Source organism: Pundamilia nyererei, unplaced genomic scaffold (assembly GCF_000239375.1).
Source record: "Pundamilia nyererei isolate P.nyererei 1_Seehausen unplaced genomic scaffold, PunNye1.0 scaffold00463, whole genome shotgun sequence".
NCBI classification, from domain to species: domain Eukaryota; kingdom Metazoa; phylum Chordata; class Actinopteri; order Cichliformes; family Cichlidae; genus Pundamilia; species Pundamilia nyererei.
Window position 1 is genome coordinate 211,880 of NW_005187864.1, and position 7,511 is coordinate 219,390.

The window sequence follows — 7,511 nt, forward strand, 5'->3', positions numbered from 1 at the left end:
GCGTGTGTTTCACAGTGGGTGGAGAGTGTATTCATTCCTATTTATAAACAGACAGCAAATGTTTTCTCTCCATTCTCTTACTGTTTGCTTTTTTCACAGAAGAAACTCAATGACACAGCGAGTCGTCTCCCTCTATGTCCCTCGCAGGCTCTCTTACTTTGCAGCTCACATCTTTCTCTGCTTCGCACGGCTTCATCAAACATGTCAACACCACAAACAAAAAATCCCAGTAAAGGTTCACTCTGACTTTCAAGTCAAAAAACGTTATTAAAGTGTCGGGAAACTGTGGACAAACAGAATCGTGCTGTGAAGTGTATTTTATTTATACGGGACACTAAAATCTTTTTTTTAGTTATAACTGTTGTTGCAGATTATAGTATGTCTGTAAACTTTAATTTTCACTTTAATACTGTAATTTTACAGGATCAAACGTGAAAGAATAGCAGAAGCATGGACGACAGCCTCAGTTTCTCCCTCTTTGTCACACTTTTCTTGTCTACTTTTTCCTCACTTCAGTCGTCGCTGCGTTAAATCTGCCTGGAAAGTTTTCTGCTTGAAGCTACTTATCAAGTGAACGTGTGTCTGTGTGTGTGTGAGCGTGTTTTCATATCTTTGTAGGGACCAAAATCCTGGTCCCCACAAGTTTGAAGGCATTTTTGAGACTCAAAACGTGCTTTTAGTGTCAGGGTTATGGTTAAGGGTAAGGGTTAGGGAACGAATTGTGTTAATTAGATGTCCCCAAGATATGAATACCTGACATGTGTGTGTGTGTGTGTGTGTGTGTGTGTGTGTGTGTGTGTGTGTGTGTGTGTGTGTGTGTGTGTGTGTGTGTGTGTAAGACAGAAGAAATCATTGTGAAGAAAGATTTTTAAAAAGACTGGATGAAAAGAAGATTGAGGGAGGAATGTGTCCAGCCTGAAGGATCCAACACAGAGCATGAAAAGAGAGGAGCAAGACAAAAAAAGGAGTACAAAACAGGGAGGGGGGGAGTAAGAGAGACACTACAGAGGGGGAAGGGGGGGTCAGAGGAAAATAAAGAGGGGAGGATCAAACAGGAGAGAGATCCGAGCAGAAAACTGGGAGAATTTACACAAAACCATTTCTCAGTGGAAAAACTCGGAGAGTTCACGCTCTGCTCGCTCACGGTGTGATGAACTGCTTTCACCCTCTTCATCTTTCCACTGCTATCGGCTTTCTTCTTCTACCATCCATCACCCTGTTTTCATCTTATTTTTTTCATCTGAAACAAGAAATTAATGAAGTGCTGCCAGAAATGTAACGAGTCCTTTCCCCAAACATGAATTTTGGTCACATTTGAAACATATTTCTCTTGATTTGCTGCTTTGTTTGGTTTTAAAAAATGTAAACCAATCTAATGTCTGGGTTTTGGACACCACCTCGCCACCACATTTAGACCAAATTCTGACACATTACTAAACAATTAAGTTAAGCCGGTCTTCACTGATCCTCACAAGGAAATTCATTCAGTACATTTAATCCTCCCTCAGTCTGAGGAGCAGCGGGAGGCCACTGAGGAGCGTACGGGGTTAAACTCCAGCGCTAAGTGAATGCCTTTGTGATGGGAGAATCAAACCTAGCTTTGTTTTAGCACGCATTTGATGGCGGGAAAAATAACCTCTCAAAGGAAACCTGTGAATGAATGGTGCTCCTTTGACCGGATTTAATCCCAGGACTTTTTCACTGAGTCACCACACTGAGGGACCAATCCAGGAAAAGTACGGCTACAGCCCTTCAGTCAGTGTCCAAACCAAGTTGAGACCTTATTATGTCAGCGATATGTTCACAAAGATGTGATGAGCATCACTCAGCCCAAAGCAGGACTCTACAAGACTAGCTTTGCATAATCATCAGTTCAAAATAAACCCCATTTATTTCATTCTGACCCTTGATGCAGCTGCTTAGTTCAGTTGTTTTAGCTCCTCCCCCTTTAAGTTTAGCTGCCCCTCAAAAATAAAAACCAAATTAGGGATGTCCGCTCTCACTGACGTCATACAGATCCAAACAGAGCAGCCAAATGTACGTTTACAGGAACATCTGCCAGTCCAACAGTACAAATGTGACAGAAAATAGAGAAAACACAGCAGGTCCCGTTTAAAACAAGACGACACTAAAATACCCAGGAGCCCTGCACTTCACAGAGTACAGTTCGTATCAGGACAGATTCAGGAAGATTTTACTCTGTTACCCTTTCAGCCACCCCTTTTTTGTAAGCCTATAGTTCAAATACTCACACAGATTTTGCACAAACACACAGAATGATGCAGTGCATAAAAAATGCATGGCAAACCCGCCGACTCGCTCTCATCAGCACAGTAGCCCCACCCTATTACCATCCCCCCTTTTCTCCACCTAAACACAGCACACACACAGGTGTGCTGATGGGGGGCAGGGGGTCTGTCTCCATCCCTGACATACCAGCTGTGTAACTCCGCCCCTGCCAATGCAATAAATAATGAAGGGTGCAGTGCACGCTGGGAGCCGTCAGACCAGAAATGCAGAATCCCGTTACAGCCAACTCACATAATGTGAAGTCCTCTGGTTTCCCTCAGTGAACCACAACTGCAAACACTGATGCACTGCTCAAACATCTTCTTTGTGACAAACGACCTCATGAACATCGTGCCTGCAGGCTAACCTGCACCAGAATGGGAGTTACTACGGAAACAGTTTCTGTTTCAAATGATAATGTCCGGCTTTATGTTTGAATTTAGCCAGAAGTGCTGCAGAGGCGGACCGACACCCGACCTGGACGGCCCCTGGCGTGCTCTCACTCGCTCTCTCTCAGCTGCTGCTGTCTCACTAGTATACACAGGCAGGCTTCAAACATGTGAACCTAAAGGTATGCAAACAGGTAGCGCTGGCTAAAGATGCAGAACTGCATCCACTCAGGGAACAGAAGACACGGTGGTGTTAACTCTCACATATCAGATGGAGTGGGGCTTGGGTGGAGCAGAGGGAGCAGATAGATTAAATAAATCGACCTGACTCAGAGTAAAAACCTCTGACAGCTGTTTGGAGCTCAGGATTCCTGAACATGTGGAACTAATGATTTAACATGTGACAGCTCACCTGTCTCAGCTGTGGAAAGCAGACTGTGACTTTCGATTAACACCCGACTGATTCTCTCTCTCAGCTTCAGGAATAATTGATCGAATAATTGACGGAGCCACTGCTGCTGTGTCACGTGCAAACTCGCTCGATCTGGATCCCGAGAAGCTGCAGGGATTTAATAATTTCAAAAAGCTGGATCCAAGAAACGGCTTCTGCTCCTGTTAACACTTCTTCATGCCAGGGTTAGGCTCCATTCACCGCCACTGATAACCTCTTGCACACAGATCCGTGCTCTAAGCGCTGTATCCGTGTATCCCGAATTATCCAAAGAGTCGCATATATGCCTCCACCTGCTTGCTTAAATTTCACATTCTCACCCTTTACTGCATCTTCACAGTGAGCTGAAGTGGTGAAACAAAAGCTATGACAGCAGGTAATTCATTCAGCATCCGACACAAGTGTGTGTGTGTGTGCAGATTAGCTGCACACACTCCCTGAGTCTGGTTGTGTGTTCTCTGTTTGCTCCGTCAGTAGGAATTGTGTTTAGGGTGTGGACCGTGTGCGAGGCTGTGTTTCACAGACAATCTGGCAGCCTGGTTAATGGAAAAGCATACAAAACTTACAGATGCTTCTACTCTAGTGATTCATAATAAAGTGTAAGGGTCACACACGTTATCGGGAAAAACAGCAAACCAGGATACCACCTGGGGAAACAGGAATGTCGGCAGTAATTCTAATTGGTGCTGAAACATGGAAAAAACCTGATGTTAAGACTGAAAAAAATCTGTTTCAATCTCTGCCTTGAAAAAACAAAGCATTTACACGGCCAAATCACAACAGCAATCACCTCAAAGTTCTTTATGAGAGCCTACAACGGCACAGAGAAAACCACAACAATCAAACACCTCTGTGTGCAAACACTTGGTGACAGTGGGAAGTAAAAACTCCCTTTTAACAGGAAGAAACGTCTCTGAGAATATATCCGTGGCCCAAGGTGACAACAGTAAAATGAGCTGCTTGTGTCTAAAATATGAACGCTGTAGTGATTTAAAGAACAAAGATTGGACACAAGAGGAGAGAAAGCTGCTAAAACAGAGAGAGTGATGCTTTAGAAGCGAAAACTGCAGCCACATCACTGCTGGAGGAAAAGGACAAAACACATCTGAGCCAAGAACAGGATGATATGAGACCTACAGTCAAATATGCTTCCTCGAGTGCGTAAATCCATCCTGTTGTGAAGCATTAAAGGGGTGGAAATCCACCCAATCCCCGCTTAAAATCAACCAGGAATTACTAATATCTATGAGGAGAACTGATAATCACACTGGCATCAATAAAATCCTACCAGCAGAGTTCAAACCAGCCACGCTTACCTGTTAACGTGATGTGTAGCTCGCTCCTGTCACAGAAAGGCAGAGACTCCTGCAGCCTGCACACAAACAGAGAGAGCGCCGTTAACGCTGGCCGTCACACGTCGTCCTTTTAAATGAGCCACAACTTATTAACTGTCATTTCACTCATCCCACCTGCTCAGAATGCAGAGTTAAATCTGTCAATGACCGCCACGCGGCTCATAATCCTCTTACTAACAACGCTGTCAGACTTTGACAGAGCTCATCATCAGGGTGCAAAAGGTGAGCAGGCCAGCAGCGGCAGTACTTCTGTGTTATTAGTGTTTTATGACGCTAAATTCAATCTCATCTCCACAGTCCTGAAGTCAACAGAGCGGAAAGAGAAGGAAATGACTGCGACAGCACTTTAATGCCACCAAGGAACATGAATGACGTGAAACGAGACAAAATTAGAGCAAAAGATTTTCAGCAGTTTGGTGGGAAATGATGAGCAATCTGTTGAAAAGCAGAAGAACCTTGAGTTTATGAAGAAGTGTAACGATGTAGTTCAATGTTAACTGTGTTTTCAGCCCTTTCCCTTTACACCAGAAAAGCCTTCAGACCTTAAATGTGGGAATATTTCAGACGAGTATGCGTCTAAGTGTTTGTGCTCATTTCCAGCTCCATATTTGTATTCTTGGGACTCCATTTGAGAAGATTTCTTGTATCTTATTCTGGGCCTTGGTTCAGCCCCTCAGTTCAGACTTGGCAGTACTGTGGCAGAGTTTACAGTGATGCCCTGATTAAATCTAGCTGACTGTTACTGGGATACATCAAAGATAGCAGACATCAGGTTATACAGGGCGCTGCTCACTAGATTCACTGCATTCTTCCTTTTATTCTGGCTTTATAGTGTCTAAGGTTGGAAATCAGCCTATATCTCATGAAACACTGAATCCAGTTGGCAGCACAGGTCAGCTGATCGCAGCCGGAAGATAAAAAAGGATAATGTGATTTATTTCTAGTAATTTTTCCCCCATGCTGCACCGCTACACCTGCCAAACTTTAACCCCCCCTCAGACGTGTCATTGCCCCATGCCAGGGGTTAACGTGGGTCAGAACGGCCACTGGGCTTGCACTAAGTTGACATAAGCCATGCACAGGTGTGGACAGGTGCTTCTCTTTCCTTTTGCTCCATCTTTCAGCAGATGGAGTCCACATGGCATCACACAAACACACAGTGCAGGCTATTAGAGAACAGGACGCCATTTGTGTGCACGCAGGAAGGACAAACAAAAGGAGGTCAGCCCTGCAGCTGTTCACACATTCACACTTTACTGTGAGAAAACACACACAGGCCTGCACACACACACACAAACACACACACAGTGTAATGGAATGGCAGCAGTCAGAAGGTCACACCCATGCAGCTCTAGATTACAGCTTATTAAGCTGTTTCTAATCTCTGATTAATGCAACATGCAGCCACCTGCATACGTGGCTGTGCCACCTGGACGCGTAAGCTGTTGCTAATCATGCACGTACATCCCCTCACTAAGCTACATGTACAGGTGAGCTGGAGTTTGCTCACACTAACATGCAGCTTATTGTCCGATGGTTTTATCTGGGCTCACTTATAGCAGCAGGTTCACACCAGGTGACTGACCAGAGAGCTGGAGGGACATAAAACAGAGGACATGCAGTGGCCTGGTGTGAATTTGAGCAGCAGTAATATAAAAGCAGGAAAGAGCCGACTGAAAGCCACTCATCAGGTTTGTTTATATAGACCATTTTCATTTTCTCTAATCACACTATAGCACGTCGGTGTCCAGTGTATCCCAGTACATCCTCTGATTGGTGTATTCAGGGAGGATTCATCCACAGACTCAGCACCCTAGATTGTGTATTTGTAACCTGGATCACAGGTTGATGTGTTTCAAATGAACATATTAGACCAAAAAATTGGATGGCAGCAAATCATTGGCCGCCCAGTGATTGCACTGAATATTTTCTGCTTTCAGAGACTGACCACAAGTAGTTGCAGTGACCAGCGACCTCCAGTATCAAGCGCAAGATGACTGCACAGCTGATTCGGCATGAGGCGAGCTGTCTCCAAACACTCACAGCCTGACTCAGACTGGCTGTAATCACAGGTTTACAAACTGCCATGTCAACCCGAATCAGCTGATGAGCCCAACTCGTCTGTGACACGTCTCTTTGAAATAGGAGGCTTGACTCAAACAGCTGTTGTTCTCGTTATGTTCCTAGGTAAGAGCAAAGCTCTCATCTCTCATGTCCCTATATAATTTTTCAGTTAAACTGTTGTCCTGCGGGCACTATGTCACTATTTGTGGAGGAATTTCTGTTCAATACCTCTGAGGTTAGCCCGATAAATGAACTTTTGCTGTTCATTCACGGCTGAAGCAACAACAACACGAAGCTCAGCCTGAAAATCCACCGAGTTGCTCTCTAAACTTCTGAACGTCTGTCCGCGTCCGTCAGATGAAACAAACACATACGAGTCAGATGACTCGTGCATGAAAAGTATTTGGCAGAAAAATGTGAGAGTAGTTCTGTTTCGTGGCCGCACGCCTAATTATTCCCGCTGAGCATGATGACATGTGCTGACAGACAGCTAATGGAGATGCTCACAGGAAAATATGTCAGAACTTCAGGCTAGCTTCACCAGGGTTAATTTTTTCTTTATCTTTAGTTTAGTTTAGTTTTAGTCTTTTTAATTATTATTATAAGGGAATTATTTGTCAGAAGACGACGATAGACATTACAATACAAAAACACTTTGTGAAGGCAGTCATGCAGGAATAATTCACTTTTTTTTAGTCCAGCTTTTTTCCTTCTACAGTTTACTAAAATATGTTACTTTAGCTGACTGTAATAAAAGCCATAAAAAACAGCATTCATTCACCCAAAGAAACTTTAAACTGCCCTAGGTTAATATTCATGTCTAACCTCAGAATTTACCACCTAATGGGCAGTTTTTCCCACATCTTTATTATAAAAGAAACACAAAGGTAATGCATGCTTCTGAATAGGGCTGCCATGATTACGTCGACTATCAAAATCGTCGACGACTAATTTAATAGTTGA

At 43.9% G+C, this 7,511-nt stretch overlaps 1 protein-coding gene across 3 annotated transcripts in view; it reads right to left on the reverse strand.

Moving 5' to 3' along the window:
- The window catches only part of pak1 (p21 protein (Cdc42/Rac)-activated kinase 1), a 65,963-nt gene that overhangs the window by 44,270 nt on the left and 14,182 nt on the right, over positions 1 to 7,511 (reverse strand). For 2 of the 3 annotated variants that reach the window (XM_005753784.1, XM_013916102.1), the window contains exon 2: positions 4,446 to 4,501. The exons of the other annotated variant lie outside the window; for it this stretch is intronic. The gene's annotated coding sequence lies outside the window, so the exon portion shown is untranslated. The remainder of the gene's footprint in view (positions 1 to 4,445; positions 4,502 to 7,511) is intronic. 3 annotated transcript variants of the gene reach the window in all.